Here is an 11,530-nt window from a genome sequence, read left to right on the forward strand (position 1 = left end):
TGCCCGGGACACGGCGTTTTCCCGCAGAGGCGGACGCGTCACAGCAGTGACTCCCCTCCCCTCCCACTCGCGACCTGCTGGCTCTCTCCGCCCAGGGAAGGAGCCGGCGCCGCAGAGTCCCCGGAACTCGGCTGGCTGACCGGCCTGGCGACCCCCTTCTTCACTCCCAGTTTAGCTCCCGCCCAGCACCTGCCCTGTCGCGACACTGATTGCCATTCAAGCTGGCTGCTGCCCCTGAACCTGGCGGGAGGAGGGGGAGGAGTGCAGGCAGAGGTTTCGCTCTCAGAAAGGGGCCCTGGAGTCCCCGAATAGTCGGTTCCAACATTGGTCCCCTAGCCAGGATGGGGAGGGGCTGCCCCAGAGGGCTTCCCTGCCATCTGCTGCTTGAGTCTCCCTTTCTTGGGTCCGGGGAGCCATCGGTGGAGCTGGCGCTGGGGAGTCCTGGGGTTTCCTAAGCTTCTCCCTCGCGAGGTTAACCTGCACAGAGAGGTGGAAAACTGGCCAGACACCGGGCCCTGCCCGGTTACTCTCTCAGGGTGGGGAAATGGAAGTGAAGCCAGGCCCCCCAGGTCCCCCGCCCCAACCTACCAAACCTAAACAGTAAAGTCTGAGTGCGTGTGTTGGGGGCGGGGCGCTTAACATCTTCCCTCCCTTGGGCTCCTGGTAGAACCTCTTGTCTTCACTACTTAAACAGCCTTGGAAGAGACTGGGTGGGTTTCAGAGCATTAGAGGAGACCCTTCCCCCCAAACTACAGGCAAAATGTTAGTGGTTGTGCTGGGGTGAGTTTTCCTGAAGAAAGGGGTCTCTGGCTCTGCAGCAGATCTGAGGGAATGGCACCTGGGCATGCATTCCCAGGCGTGGGAGTGAACGTGGGTATAAGCTTTATAGTTACTAGAAGTTATCACAGGCCCCTGGACAGTTTGGTCATCATTGAGAATCAACCTTGTTCTGCTCATCCCTCTGCCTGCCTGTCTTGGGAAGAGAAAAGGGACACTCCTCACCCCTCTCCCACCTGAGTTCCGTTCCTTTGCTCAGTGCAGACTCATTTGGAGAGCTCGTCCTAAGTTTTCCCTGGTCTCTTGGTGGGTCCCTAAATCTGGGGAGCATCTGGGAGGCTATATCAGAAATATTATGGGGCTGCAGAGGCTTTGGTGATAAGTATATGTTTCTTTCTCTCCTCTTCCTCCTCTCCTGCCTGGCCTCACTTTCTACCAGCACTGGAAAGTCCTGTTTGATCAGGTATGTGAGCAGTTAAATCACCCCCCTCCTTCCTTCCAGCCAACCTGAAATCAGTCTCCTTGCTTGCGTGGGCTTCCCTAGCTCTGCACTCCTGAGATGGTGACGTGGGGTGGGGGTGTGGCTTAGTGCATCTCAGGCTCTGAACGACTTTGCTCTCCACCGCTCTCCAGGTTTCAGGAGGAGGTGGTGGGCTCCCCTGAGACATCCTTACTTCCCTCCCGCCTCCTCTCAACGATGCTTCATGAGAGCTGGGTTTATACTACATAGAAATTGGGCAATATGTATTGAGAGCCTGGGACGTTCTCTCTATATCAGTGGGTTGCAGTCGGGGCTGGGGAGGTGGGGGAAGGGTATAGGTCCATCATCGTAGATCCATGACCACCACGGAAGTCAAATCTCTGCCATCCTTAGAGGGTAACTCAGTATGGGCTCTTTTGAAAGCTGACTCTAATTTTGCAGCAGGAATAGGGGGATTAGGGAAAATAGTATGTGATTATTTGCAATGCCTAGAGTCTAGGTGTGGGGAATGGAGTTGGGAGTGCCACCTTTGGAATCTGGAGATGGACATTTGACCTTCAGCCAGGAAACGGTTCCACCATGCAGAAGGAGAGGAGGCAAGAGATGTCCCAGTGTGGTGGCATAGTGAATGCTGCAGTCCTGGGGTGACAATGATTGTGCCATGAAGTTTGTGCAACTTTAAGAGACCAGCCTGACTGGGCCAGAGGGAATGTGTTTTGTTGGAGAGGGAGATAAAGCTGAAAAAGAAGCTCGGACCAGACTTTATCCTGTTGTAGACAGGGGAAGCCTTTAAACGTTTTTTTTTATGGGATCCAAGCCATGCTTTGGGAAGATTCTATGTGATAGCAGGATGGAAGTGAGGGGGACTTCAGGGATGAGAGACACTAGCTAGGACCCTGCTGCAGTGCATGGACATAAACACCTTGACTCGGAAGATGACAGAATGGAAAAGAAGAGGGACATGGTGAGAGAGACTCAGAAGATCTTACTAAACCTGAATAGATGAGGTGAACCACATAGAAAACTGGAGATTCTGAATCTGTGAGGAAAAGGAAGTCAGGTTTGGGGTACGGGGTGGCAAAATGACAATTTAGGTTTCAGACAAGTTTAGTTTGAGGAGCTAGCTAAATGCAGATGCCCAAGTGGGACCAAAGACACAGAATTGCAGATTGAAAGGCATGGCGGGCCTGGGGGAAATATAGGGGTATCATCTACGTTAACACAAGACCTGGCTATGGTTTGGGGAGGATCCAGCAGCTACCGTTCCGCTGTGGTAGTGCGTCTCTCCCTTGGCTCCTGAATGCCACCCACTCTCCCTCTGGCTCCTGTAAGTACAACAGCTGCTGGCCCGATGCCCCGAGGCAGGAGAAAGCCGCTTGCTGCCACTGATACCAAGACCAGCGAGCTGCCAGCCCTTCACACCTCTTGTCAGATTTAGAATCAGAACCTAGAACATAGTGTAGCATTCGTTTTTTCTCTGTGTCTGTCTTTCTCATTTCATTAATTTCCTTTGCCGGTCCCTGCGTGTGTGTTTACATTTTTAAATGAACTATTTGGGTTAATGGAGGAAAACTTTTAGTAGGAAGAATTTGGAACTTGAGGGAGCAGAGAGAATGTGTAGCACATAATATTAGCAGGTGGTCTACGAAATCCAGTTTCTCCCCCGGGGAGGATGTCCTCAGTGTCACCAAGACCATCCCCCTGTTTCTGAGAAGGCCCATCCAGAAGCCATTCTGGTCAGGTGAAATGAATTCTAGGAAAGGAACTTTTAAAACTTACTCTGGACAAACAACTTTTCTCACAAGTTCTACGTGTCTACTCCTTATCTCTTGTGTGGCATTAGAAGCCCATTTTTGTCATCTTCCTGTTGGTGCTTTGGTTGAAGGAGAGCTGCACCAGAGCAGGGCTGGACCTCTGGCGGATATCCAATCCTTCCGTGTTTGTCCCCCGACTTTGTGAAGTCACTACTGGACTATTCCCCTGATAGGGCTAAGTGAAGAGTAGGTACGAAGCTGCACAAATGAATATACAGCTTCATAAGGACGTCAGGTTATTCAGAAAGCTGAAGCGTTTTATCCTTCCTGTCTCTTCCTCTGGGCCTGTCTTAAGGTGGGATTTGGTGATGGTGAACTTGGTGCACTTAGGAAGGAATATCTGGCTGGGACTTGTCAGGAGCCTACCTACCATCTCCCACAGAGTTAGAGAGCCCTGATGGGTCAATCTGTGATGAATACAACATCTGTCAGAGTCCCTGCAAGCTGCTGTGACCCTAGAGTTCATTTTCCACAGGTCAGTAGGGTGGGAGGCTGGCCCCAGTCAGTCCTCCTTCCCTCCTGGATCAAGGGGATACCAGTGGTCACCTGGTTTCAAACTGAGATCTGCTGGATACTTTTTCCAGGTGTCAGGAATTAAATTGGACCTGTCCATGCATGCTGTCTAGTTCTTCAACATGTAGAGTAGCTTTGATCCAGCATAAAGCTAATTGGGCCCCAAGAGTTAGAAGTCATGACCTTGGCCTTGAGGTCTTATATGGTTACCTCTCAACTAATTGGTCAGGATGCCTTTTCTGGGTGTTGGAGGTGAAGCAAACAGGTGACCCTGGTCCCTTGGAAGTTTACCCAGCTTTCCCCTTGGCATTCTAAGCATTTGTCTGGTCTGCTTAAGCAGGCGTGTAGCACGCCTTCCCTCCTCCCCTCTCCTCAGTCTTCTGCATAGATCCCAGAAGTTATAGCAGGCAGGAAACCTAAAGATCATTACTTCTACCCCCAGATGTCCCATGTATTTGTTTCCAATTTTAACTTCTGCTTGAGGGAATTGTCTTTTCATATCTTTGGGATCTTAATGGTTTTCCTAAATATTAGATTTTAAAGTTACCTTAAATATTAATCTTTTGTTATAATGTTGTGGTAAAATGTTTTATTTTTTTTTACAGTTGAATCTGTTGGGCTTTCCCTTCACAATTCCTTCAGTCGCTTCAGACCTGAGACAGTTTTCATCCCTTTTCAGATCTCATAAATATAAACTTTTATTTGCTACCACTACTTCTATGATTAAAAAAAGATCATCTAACCCTTTACCCAGATCTTATTTCTATCCAGTTACACCAGCATAACCTATTAAGAAATGCTTCCTTTATACATTGTTTGAGAAATGTTATCATTTGGTAAATTTTTATATGTGGTTAGGTATATTTTAGGCTTTTGATCTATTCCACTGATACTTTCAGTGTTTCTCAGGTAATGTACCTTTTAGTTATTGCTTTATATTTGTGTCATAGCTTTCCTACAGGCTCCTCTTTTTAAGGTTATGTTTTGATAGCTTCACTCTCAGTCCCTTCCTGCCCTCCAGGGATCTGTACTCCAGGACCCAAGGTCAAATAGGAGGTCAATAGCAGATATGGGACTGGAGCCCAGTTAACCCATAAAGGGCTTCTGGGGTTAGAAAACCATTTCCAGGTTCTTAAAAATGTCTTCAAGATCTGCTAATGTTGAATGAGCAAAAGGGCTTGGAGCTGAGTTCTGTTAATTCACACAGCACAATTGCTTTCAAGCTCAAACAAGCAAGAGGGAAAAGGAAGAACTGATAATAACTTGATCATGTCTCGCTTTTTTCATTCCCAATGAGAACATGTATATCCTAGGCCCCAAAAAGAGACCCCAACCCTGCTAATCTCCCAGAAGGAAAGTGGACAGCTCTTGATTATCCTACTGAAATTATAAACGTTAATTATAAATGTGCGATGAACAGAACCCAGGCTGTTTAGGTGGGCTACTGGGAACAGAACCCTGGATTTAGATTCATGTATACCTGAGTTCAAGCCTTACTAACTTTTGGAATTGGGGGCAAGTGACATTAGCTCTCTGAGCCTAAATTTCCTCCTCTGTAAAATGGAGGCAATCATTTTTAACTCCAGGCGTGACTGTGGGAATTCAAAGGAAGTGGAAACTCTCTTTGCAATGTCAGACAATCAGTGGACATTCGACGACTGTCTCTTGAGTGGGAATCAGAAACCTCTGGTAAGAAGCACAGGGCCACTTCTGAAATCCAGATCCCCCACAGGGAAGGTGGCGGCCTCTCTAAACCAGCTCCTTCCCAATCCAGACTCCTGGAGAGAGCCACCTCTGAGCCCAGAGGATTTTTCTGCTTGCTTTCCCCAGTGTCTCCCTGCCCAGCTCCTTTCTCTCCAGCCTGGTAGTCTTTCTTTGGCTTGACCCTGAAGCCCACCTCATTTGTACTCCTTCTGCAAGCTGGTTTAAGGGGGTTCTAGTTCCTGAGAAGAGGTTCAGATGAGACTGCCGAATGGATTAGTGAGGAGCTGCAGAGAAAACACCCACCCCAGAGACCCAGGCATTGATGGCAGCCCCTGGAACACAATTAACTGCAGAGAGGGACACAGCCCCAGGCTTGACTGCAGCCCTTGCTTGGGCTCTGTCCCTCCAGCCCCTTACCAGGGCCCTTCAGGCTGTGGACTTCTGTCCACCACAAAGCCAGCTTCCCTACCCTGCTCTTGCCCCAGTGACCCCATCACTCATGCTGAATTAATACTTTTCTTTCTGACCACTCAGAGAAATGCATTTGGTAGTGGTTGAGTAGTGGGACCAAGGAATCTGAGATCGTTTGCTGTCTGGCTGGCTGCCCGCCTGACACATAACAGGTATGCACATGTTCAAGCAAACAACAAAGTAAACTACAGCCTTGCATGACTTGTCTTGGGTTCAGATCTCCCCTTTAGGGACAGGCCCTTTCTGTGGGGCTGCTTCATTCATGTTGGGCCCTCTGGGGCTGCTAACACCTCAAGCACAATAGATTGATTATTAGGAGGTCGATGGAAGCATCTTCCCAAATTACTCATTTTGCAAATGAAGAACCAGAGATCAGCGACCTTCTGAGGTCACTTGGAGCAGTAGTGTCAGAGCTGGGACTAGAGCCCAGCTCTGCTCCCTCTCTGACCTGTGTTCCTACCACCAGGCCTTGCAGATTTCTGTTTGTTTACTTGGCACCCTGAGTGACTAAGGCAGTGGAGAGAACACACATCTGGCTCAAATCCCAGTTCTTTTCCTAGCTGTGTGACAATGGGCAAGCCAGGTAACTTCCTCAAGCCTCAGTTTTAGTTTTCTCATCTATAAGCTGCTTAGAATAATACCCTCCCCTCAGGGTTGCTATGAGGCCTAACAAATGCATGCGTATAGCACTTAGCATAGTATATAGTGAGCACCTGATACATATGGTTATTATGTTACTGGAATTTAAAGAAATTAAAAATAACCACTAAGTGTTGAATCAAAGTGTCCAGCTCCCCAGTCTGGGGTTCCTTCCACCCTACCAAGCTGGCTTCTTTAGGGCAAGAGGAGCTAGAAAACCACTTTCCCCAAAACTCCAGAGAGGAAGAGAAGTTTTTGGACAAAGGCTGCATGAGAGTGCTGACACTCAACTGTTTGCCCTCTGCTCACTCACTGGCTGGTCTGCCTGCGTGGCAGAGGGTGAAGGATGAGAACAGGGGCCCAGAGCAGTCTATTTTGTTACAGAAATGAGTTAACGTGTATCTTGCGTTGTGAACCCCAGGTTGTAGCCTCACCTTGCGTATGCCCTGCCAGCTTTTTTGAAGAAAAGTACAGGTTTGAATCAAAATATTTCTTTGAGAGAGCGAACATTGAGTGTCTGCTATGTGCACATATGTTCTTGTCTCATTTTAAGCTCTCAAAAGCCCTGTGAGGTGAGTTGTGCTATCCCCTTTACAGAGGAGGACACTGAGGCCCAAGGGAGCGGGGCTTGCCCAAAGACACAGCAAGTGAGTACCCTTTGCAGAGGAAGGGATGTGCTTGTGCACGAGGCCTCTGGGTGGCTTCTGAACTGGCAGAGGGCCACAGGAGAGGATAGAGTTAGGTGACCCTTTGTCCTGCCCACCCTGCTCCTGATCGGAGGTTTGTATCACACTCCCTCCTTCTCCCTGGATTCTCCCAGTGCTCTTTCTTTTCTGGGGAACCACAGGGACACTTTGGTGGCTTCATGAAGAAGCAGCAGGAGGAAAGGGAAAGGATAGGCAGATGTCAGGCGTTGCCCCTGCCCATACCCACTTCCACCTCTCTCTGCCTGTGGCTCCCCTAGGATTCCTTCTGCTTTATGGCTGTAACTCCGCTTTAGTCCCCAGGCAGCTATGATGGCTGGACCTGGATGAGTCAGCTTGGGCATTATGTCTGCTCCTGGGGACCCAAGAGGCCTGCCTCTGAGTCACAGACCCCAGCTGTCCCCTCAGAGTCTGCCGAGGAGGCCCATGTGGGCATGCTGTACACAGAGTCCGTGTACCTCCAAGGCCTTCTGGGGTTGGGAGGGGCTCTGAAAGAGGGGAAGCAGGATATGCCAGGAGGCTGTCTGTCAGGGTGGAGAGGGACAGAGCCTGGTAGAAAGAGTAGCCCCCAGCCACTCACTGCTCACCCAATCCCAGCTTCCTGCGGTCCAGGGGAAGTTTGAGAGGTCGTCTTCTCCTCATGGCCCAGGCGTTGAGAGAGCTGGGTACGTTTCTGGAAATATGTTTATTATTCAGTGGCTCAGCCTGGATTCAGGTGAGGATGCCCAGTTCTCTGCTGAGGGAAAGGTGTTCTTGCTCCCAAATCAGTCTGCCGATCTCAGATCCTGGAGTTTAGCTGTTTGACTCAGCGGGAGGGGGAGGGCCCAGGAGCCCGGCTGGGGCTTCTGGGAGAAGCCCCTTGACAGGGATGAGCTGCCTCTCCACAGACTCTTGCGGTGGCAGCTGAAACAACAGAAATGATATAACCAGGAATCCTAAAGTTACCTAAGCTTCACCAGCTGTCAGAGGCCTGCCTGGCCAAATCCCAGGGGAGCCCAGGGGCCCCTTGTGCTCCACCTTAGGAGACCTAAGGACAGGAGGGGTCAGGACCTGGTTTATAGGAAGCGGTCTCTCTTCTTCCCAAGGAGGCTAGATGGTGCCCAGTTCTACGCTCCAGCATTGCCTTTGGGCAAGTTGTTTATCTCTGTGTACCTCCGTTACAGGGTCTGTTAAATGGGACTGATCACACTTACTCTAAGACTGGCATGAGAATAGAAGTGATAAAATACTTGTAAAACCAGTATTTCAGTCAGGGGAATAGTGTGAAGTGGTTTTCTCAATGTGGTGAATTACCATCCTCATTTGCAAGGAAGGAGAGCTGGAAGAGAAAGCTGCTACTCCCATAACCTCGCTTCCTGACCTTGGCAGCTGCAGGCCTGGACCTAATTTATGGGGCTGTAAATATCCATGAATGTGCCAGAGTTCCCTGGTGGGCTCTGGCTGTTGGGTGGAACAGTTCTGCTGAGCCATAAACTCCTGGGCAGCCTCGTTAATTCTGCTCTATTATTCGTGAGGAGCCAGCAGATGAGCCGTGGTGACACCCCCTGCCCCAAGTGGGGGGCAGCTGCCTGCACCTTCCTTTTTCCCAGCACACATGCCCTGTGGTCATGTCCCAGGGCTCATTCTGTCTTGGTGGACAGGCAGGAGACAGTGGGGCTTGGGGAGAAGACTTCCCTAGATTCCCGGTCCCAGCATTCCAGACCTGAGAGGTCTTCACCAGGATGACACCCCAGGTGCTGCCTTTGGGGTCCTTCAAAGTGCCCCATACCCTGTCACTGAGGTCCTGGCCCTCTTTAGATCAAAGATAAGGAGAGTGTCTTCCTGGGAGAGAGAAGGGAATTCAAATGCTGGGAGCTGGGAATAGACATGTAATTGTCCTGGAAGTGAAGTTTGTGCAGATCACACATACAGAATATGTGTGAAACAGACGTATTCCTTTCTTCTTTCTCTGCGGCTTCGGCTTCGCTGCTGCTGAGTACGTTTGGAGCCTTGGCCGGGCTCACTAGCCTGTGGCGGGCGGGGAGAAGTGGCGCCGCTGTCCCGGGTGCTGAGCAGGCAGATCCCAGTTCCTGCGAGATTTGTTCCCTGAGAGCTCAGCTCAGCAGCCCTTTAGGCCAGTCACTGCTTCCTCAGCTTCTCTTGGGGCCTGGCATCCCCCTCAGCCCTCTCTCCGGTTGAGACCTGGATCTGGCTGACCTCTAACTTTGCTGGAGGACACCAAAGTGCCAGCTGCCTTGAGGGCCTGTGCCACTCAAGATAGAGGCAAAAGGCTGGTTCAGAACTGACACAGGTCCTGGGTATCACAAAAGGGAAAAATGACTCTACTATAGACTCATGCATTTTTCCCAAAGAGTGTTTTCATGGAGTGTTGCTGTGGGGGAAAAAAAAATAGTATGATCGAAGATCCAGTAAGTTTGGGAAATACTGGGCTGAACAAAATCAGACAGCTTTCTCCACTGTAAAACCTTATAGGGGCCTTAACATGGTTTTCTGCATCATACCCTTCCAAAAGGGTTTCTCAAACTTACGGGATCATAGAACCCTTGTTTCAGGTACCATCTTGGCCTGGTATTCCACGAAACACACGTTGGGAAACCTTGAGCCAGTTTTGTTTCACGTAACTGAACAGGTTAGAGAAAAACAAGGAAGAGCAAGGCTGGACCAGCCGACCCCCGTGGAAGAACCCCAGACTGTTCCCATGTTGACCACTAACTCACTCTGTAACCTTGAGCTAGTTTCTTTTGCTCTCTACACCTGCTTCCCCATCCATAAAACGAGCATGATGCCTGGCTTATAGTCAGTTCTTAGTACATATTTATTAAATGAACGAATGAGGGGATTGAAGTGGGGTCTACCAAACTCTTTTTAGACACGGCATCCTAATGATGGGAGAGTGCAGCCTTAGGGCCCCTCCACCTGGATGTCAGTCCATCTGCACCGATTACCAGCTATTCAAACTTGGCCAACTCAGGTCTTGATGCCCTGTTTTTCTCTCCAGTAAAATGGAGCCCATAATAGTACCAACCTCATAGGGTTGTTGTGAGCTTTAAACGAGAGGACAATATAATTTCTCATCCAAATTAGGACCATTTTGAGGGTGAAAGGGGCACTGTTATGATCATGCACAGACAATAGGTATAAACCAGGACTGTCTCAGGCAAACTAGGACACAGGGTGACATGAGGGTTCAATGAAGCAGCGCCTAGCAGGCATTCTACATATACAGCTCCTACTGTATTGTTCAACCAGGTAGAATGCAGAAGGCCGATACATAAAACAAGTCACAGTGGGGCTGCTCAGCAATCTCCTTCCCATCGTTCTGAACCTCAGAGGTCCCGTAGCCCCTAGAACTCTGCAGAGTAGTTTAAAAACCATAGAGGTCCCTTTCAACTCTACTGGACCATGGGTTATGATTCCCTGACCCCTATTCCCAGCGTCACCAGGTGACAGCACAGATCTCAGCCGCCACCCCCCATGTGGAGCTATCTTATCCTGATCCTGAAATTTCTGTCACCCTTTGAACAGGGATGCAGAGTAGCCCCCATGGGCTGTATGGGTTGTAAGTTTCTCTTTCATACCCCGTTTGCATTTGTGTTTATATGCTCAGGGTTGGAATGGACCCCCTGCGTCTCTCTGAGAAGGGAGAGTTCCTACCACGTGATCGATGGAGAAACTGAGTCAGTGTGTTTAGTGATCTGCCCTGAGATAGCACAGCAACTAGGGATGGGGGCTCCTTCCAGAACTGTCCCCACCATTCCTTGCCCCAGAGAAAGGGAAGGAGCCCTAGGTGGCAACAATACAGAGAGAATTTGGTGGGTCCTTTTCTTAGCCTAGGTCATAAGTGCACTAGGAAGGGTCCACAGTGGGAGATGGGATACATGGCAAAGTATGTGTGGGTGCCCTCTCTCCCACCTCCCGTGGTGGTGGTGGGGGGGAGGAACTGGTGACCTAGAGGATTAAGGGGCCAGAGGGCTGGGTGCTGGTAGGATTAAAGTCTCCTGGGAGCCTCTCCCCACAGAGCCTCTTGGCAGCTCTTTTCAAGGCCGAGGCAGGTGGGCGGAGCTGTGGGAGGGGCAGCCCTCACTTTGTGCCTTTCTCCTCCCCATGATGCCGCCAGCCTCCTCCACTCAGTCTGATTGTGGACTTGGCCTCCCCCTCCCTGCACAGTGCTGGGCCCTATTCAGGAGGCAGCTGCAAGGATGCTCCAGACTTCTGGCTCCCCGCTGGGCCCCTGCCTGCCCATTCACAGCCTTATTTTTCTGGCTGCCCTGCCACCCCCATACCAGCCCCAGTCAGGCTGCCTCCAACCCACCCAGCCCAGACCTCATCCTGAGGGTGCCCCACTGCCAAAAATGGGTGAATCTAGGGCATAAGGTTCCAAGATAGGGAGATTTGAAGCCTTCAGTGCATTAATAACAAGAAAATTG

The 11,530-nt window shown here is 50.1% G+C and overlaps 1 protein-coding gene across 1 annotated transcript in view; it reads left to right on the plus strand.

Moving 5' to 3' along the window:
* The first annotated feature begins 1,211 nt into the window (after positions 1-1,211).
* Positions 1,212-11,530, plus strand: part of RHBDL3 (rhomboid like 3) — a 69,152-nt gene continuing 58,833 nt past the window's right edge. The window contains exon 1 of the mRNA XM_023530610.1: positions 1,212-1,240. The gene's annotated coding sequence lies outside the window, so the exon portion shown is untranslated. The remainder of the gene's footprint in view (positions 1,241-11,530) is intronic.

The sequence above is a fragment of the Pteropus vampyrus genome, unplaced genomic scaffold (assembly GCF_000151845.1).
Source record: "Pteropus vampyrus isolate Shadow unplaced genomic scaffold, Pvam_2.0 Scaffold50, whole genome shotgun sequence".
Lineage (NCBI taxonomy): Eukaryota > Metazoa > Chordata > Mammalia > Chiroptera > Pteropodidae > Pteropus > Pteropus vampyrus.